The sequence below is a fragment of the Pinus tabuliformis genome, chromosome J, assembly GCF_031772625.1.
Source record: "Pinus tabuliformis cultivar Carrire ecotype Pingquan chromosome J, CPIR1, whole genome shotgun sequence".
Classification (NCBI taxonomy): domain Eukaryota; kingdom Viridiplantae; phylum Streptophyta; class Pinopsida; order Pinales; family Pinaceae; genus Pinus; species Pinus tabuliformis.
This window is the reverse complement of record NC_142295.1, coordinates 870050361-870056134: the sequence shown is the minus strand read 5'-3', so window position 1 is coordinate 870056134 and position 5774 is coordinate 870050361.

Genomic DNA, 5774 nt, shown 5'->3' with positions numbered 1-5774 from the left:
TCAAGATGTCTCTTGAGTTTGCACTGTTGTTGGGTCTGGTGAAGGGTGTATCCATCATGATCACCGGTTGCAGCAAGTGATACATCTCTTGAAAGTCCTTCGCTCTGAAGGTAGAAAGTTGTGTTCCACTGACACTGCTCAACACCATTGTCTTTCGATCATTATGCGATACAATCCAGTGGATCATGTCCAGGAAATGCGGGTTCCCTGCATGCAATTCGGTACAACCCAAACTTGTGAATGTTGACATAGATCCTACGGTCTTCCATATTCTCCTCAAATATGTGTGAAAAGGTGTCATTGATGTCTTGCCATTTCATCTTGATCTCCTTGTCTAACGACTTAGTGTCTTCATAGATGGGCAAGCTCATAGACACTTGCTCAACTGCATCTCCAGTTGCACTCTCGACGGTGTTCTTTGACCCTGCTCTTTTGGAGGCCATTGTACTTATATTGTTGAGAGATGGATGAACAACTGTGATACCTGGAGATACAGAAACACTCATGGCAAGCAAAATGTCAGTTGAAAAAAAAAAAGAAACTTGAGGACTGACATGAAACACACCTGGGTGACTGACTGGAAAGGTTATGCAATTTTCACTGAGAAGCTGGGAGACTAACTGTTAAAAACTACACAAAACATAGTTCGAACTATTAGCGGGTTGAATGGCTGCTGAAATTGCGAAAAGCACAATCCAACTTGGCCTACTGAGGATTGAAACTGCACAATGTGCAGTTTCATTTAGCAATGACTATGACCTGGAAAATACATTTGTGCAATTCTGGGGGCCAATAGGGCACCGCCTCTCAGAATTTCACAGAGAAAGCCTGGAAGCCAGTGTTGGGTCAGCTCTCTACAATTTATGGGAGGAAGGCAAAGACTTCACTCTTAGAAATGCGCAGTGTAAGCCAGGCAAGGCAAGGTCTGGGCCAAGGCAACCCAGACTCGTCGACGAGTGATTGGAAACATGAAAAGGTGGAATGCATGGTGAAGCTGAGTGCAGAGTAGAGTGAATGATCATGCATGCAAACAATGAGTGCAGGATTCAAAAAATAGGGAAATAAGCAAGTATGTGAAGCGAGTTGCTGTAATGACAACCGTCAGTGTAGAAACAGTGTCAAGCATGCGATAACAGTGAGATGCAATGAAAAACTGGAAACATTGATTTTACAAGCTAACATGCATTAAAACAACATCAAGCGTTCAAAAAAACCAAGCAAACAATACTCACACAAACTGAAATACAAAAAGCGATAGAAAAGCAGCAAAAGACATGAAAAGCAAACTTACCGGGAAAAAGCTGAGATGAATGTGCTGAATGATCCTAGATGCGATGTGGGATGCCAGAGCTCCAATATCGATGAGAAGAATGAGATCTGAAGCTTCAAATAAATAGTTTTGATAAGATCGAGGTTTATGATGTGCATACCACAAATCTAGGAAACAGTGACACGTGGCAGGAGGTTTCTAAAATGACTTTTTCATGTAACCTCTAGCTGCTAAAAAATGGATCCCTAAAATCTAGGGATGCTTTTTTCTTTTTTTCTTTTTTGGAAAAAGCAACCCATGCATGCAAATCAAGATTGCTCAGCTTTGGAGGGAACCAATCATCTTGGGAGCACATGCAACAGACTGCAAGCCTTGGAGTGACTTTTGCGCAGTTTCTAGGTTGAGTAAGTTTGGTTGTCCCTCAGTCTTTGAACAATTTCTAGACTGGAGCCTTGGTTGTCATCCAGAATTGCGCAATTTTTTAGAGCAAGCCCAATGATGGGCTGCTCTACGTAATTTCCAGAGGGAAGGTTACTTGGCTATTCTGCACATTTCTGGAGAGCAACAGGCAACTTAGAAGGATTGCACAAGTCTAGAGAGGAAGGTTGGTTCCCCTCCAGATTTGCGCAATTTTCCGAGTGAGAAAATCGACCAAAAAATGACCAAGTTCCAGAATGTCAGCTTTCGGGTGGAAGGCAATCAACCTTTCAAACACAAGTGGATGAACCACTGAAACTCAATTGGAGCATAGGTACTTGTCAATGCAAGACATGTTGTCTAGGATGGTTGGTAGGGAGGCTCCAAAAGGAAGCTAAGGCAAAATTTTGGAGGATGGTTGTAGCCGCTACAACATAACCCTACCCTTCATGTTTGATTTAGCAATCCTCCTCAAGTGGTTGAGTTAATTTCCCATTTCAAAGCGTCAAATCATATTCGTTGAGTACATTATTCAGAGATGAGTTAAGGCCTCCTTATATAGTTTTTGAGGGCTCCAAAATTGACAACCGACTTTATAATTTGGAGGGAAAAATATTCAAATTAAAGTTTGGATTGGGTTTGAACACTTGTGGACCGACTTGCACATAAGGAGGGACTTCCTTAATTTAATTTGAAACCCACATAAATATCTAATTTTAATTCTTTTAGGATTCATTATTTAGTCAACTAATAATCACTTACACATCATCCAATTTTTTTGGATCTTTAATCATAATAAGACATCCTCCTTTGTCACATCATCTGACTAGTGATATGATGCCACATCATCAAACAATGTAAACTTTGAAACGAGAACTATAAACTCAAAACGGGAACTTTGGCCAAAAAAACCTCGTAAAAACATCAAAAACAGTTCTAAAAACGAAAAGTGTTGGTGCTGGAATAACACCTTTTTCTTTTCTAGGGTAAATTTTCAACATGTTTTAAAAATGGCAGTGAAAACCAACTTTTTGTGCAAAAATTATCCAAAAAACACCCTCAAAATGAAAAGTGTTGACGCTGGGATAATAAAAAAATTAAAAACTAGCGAAATTAAGATTAAAATGTTGATTACTTAAAAAAACAAAATATATATATATATATATATATATATATATATATATATATATATATATATATGACAAAAAAAATGTTAAAAAAAACAAAAATATCTCATAAACCATAAAAGAATTTGGAAATATATATATATATATAAAGTTAATAATAAAAAAAAAAAAAAAAAAAAAAAAAAAAAACATTAACAAAAAATAGGAAAAAAAATTTAAAAACAAACTAGAATAAATAAAAATAGAGAATTAACCCAAAAAAAATTTAAAAACTAGTAAAATTAATATTAAAAACATTTAAAAAAAACTAAAATAAACAAAAATAAATTCAAATTATTTAAAAAAAAAAAAAACAAAACAAATTTTTTTTTTTAAAAATATATGTACTTTCAAAAAAACATTTTAAACTTATTAAAAATATGTGTTTTCGATATATATATATATATATATATATATATATATATATATATATATATATATATTATTTTGATATTGTTAATTTAAAAAAAAACAAATAAAAACATTTAAAATTATTATTTTTTTTTAACAAAATTTTGTGTTTTTTTTATTTATTTTTTTTTAAATAAAAAAAATTAAAATTTTTAATTTTTAATTGAAATTGTTTTAATAATTCTTTAAAAAAAACAAAAATAAAAATCACAAAATTTTGTTTTAAAAAAAAAAATTAATTTTAAATGTTTTTATTTGTTTGTTTTTAAATTAACAATGAAAATTTAATAATTTTTTTTAATCAAAAACACATTTTTATATGTTTAAAATATTTTTTAATTATTTTTTTTTGTTTTTAATTTAAAAGACATATATTTTTAAAGTTTTCATATATATATATATATATATATATATATATATAATAAATTTGAGTTTATTTTTGTTTTTTTAGTTTTTTTTTAAATGTGTTTAATATTAATTTTACTAGTTTTAATTTTTTTTGGTTAATTCTCTATTTTTGTTTAATCTAGTTTGTTTTTAAATTTTTATTCCTAGTTTTTTTAATGTTTTTTTATTTTTTCTATTTTTAGTTACTTAACACACTCTCTCTCTCTCTCTCTCTCTATATATATATATATATATATATATATTTTTTTTTTTTTTTATATATAATTTTGTTTTTTTTTTTTCCAAATTCTTTTATGGTTTATGATATAAATTTTTTTTAATATTTTTTTTTTATATATATATATATATATATATATATATATTTAACTAATCAACATTTAAAAAAAGAAAAATAAAACAACTTGAAAATTCGTTAAGTAATCATAATTTTAAAAAAAATGGACATAATAAATTTTAAAGTGTGAAAAATAAGTCCTCTAAAAAAAAGTATGCTGCATCAACACGTTGCATCTACACGTTTCAAAATCAACATGAAAATCACTAATATTTAAAAACAAATATTTATATTTGATACATAAGAAAATTTAAAATGTCAAAAATATGCTCCCAACAAAAAGAAGTGTATTTTGCTTAACCACTTTTGAAAATCGGGTCACATTTTTACTACCCCTACGAAACAGGTAATTGTATCAGTTATTTAAAGTGCCAAAAACTATGCTCTAAAAAAAATATGTGTGTTCTGCATCGCCCCTTTTCAAAATCGGGTCAATTTTTTGCTATCTCTATGAAATGGGTAACAGTATCAGTTTCCATTTCAAAGTTTACATTGTTATCACACAATTTGGGGTATTTTACCACAATGAGGGTGCACAATCTTTGATTGGGCATATCTCTCAAACTGTGAAGGCTCGCGAGATGCTTGAAATATCAATAGAATCAACATGACGAGGAGAACCCAATGGTGAGGATATCCAAGGAAAGTTTAGTGATCTACTTCTTCAAAAACCTCCACCAAGTGCAGGGTGTGTTCATCATCCAGGGAATCCAAACCCTAGATCTAGGGTTTGTATCCATCCTTAAATTGGAGCTTCCAACTAATGTAATCTAAACAAATATTAAGATAATTCATTAATGGACATTATCATCAGTGACATCACCATTCAACAATCTCCCCCTTTTTATTGATGGAAACACATACTTCACCTATGATCATTGCTCCCCTTGACTCCATTCCTTTGATACTTTTGTCCTATTTTCTCTCCCCCTTTGACATCAATGGAAAATGGTGAATCCTCCTAACAATTTGCCTGCTTCTATAGACCTGTAACCTACTTGTGCCTCCCCTGACAAAATTTCTTCCTCTATCTTCCTCCAAGATACCTATCTGCCTCTAAATGTCTTGATCAATTCTTGTTTCAATAAACAAATATCTCCCCCTGACATGATATGCTTCCTATTGATCGCCATAGTTGATTGAACCTATCAATATGGATCAACTTACCTACAAAAATCGATACTCCACTAAATCTGCCCATAATGCTAAATGAAGACTTCTTCATATCTGTCGAAAAGATAGATCTTCAAAAGCACAACTACTGCTACATAGACTCCCCATTATTAATGTTCATAGAACGAGTCAACATGCTAAATCTTTAAAATAATGTGTGAGCTATCTCTTCAGCTGGATCATCTTGAACTTCAACATCTTCCATTGGAGATTCATCATGACCTTTTACTTTTACAAAACCTGAAAGCATGATTGTTGAGACTTTCTCATTTGCTTGGTCTTCTTGCATCTATTTTCTTCTCTAGACCTTCTTGTACCTAGTGTTAGGGCTGAAGGATTCCATCTTGAACTTGCAAACGTGAGCTATGTTCCCATTTTTATGGCATTTGTAACATTCAATGTATGTCCTAAATGATTGAGCAAGTGACATGTACTTTCTGCTGACAAAGTTTGTTTGAAATCTATCATGCGATCTAGCAAGCCTACTTATAGGATTTTGATAATGCCTTTGATAGTTAACCATGTCATACATTCTGCAATCCCTAGCCATATGCCCAATGTTAGAACATGAAAATAAATATCCATTAAACATGTT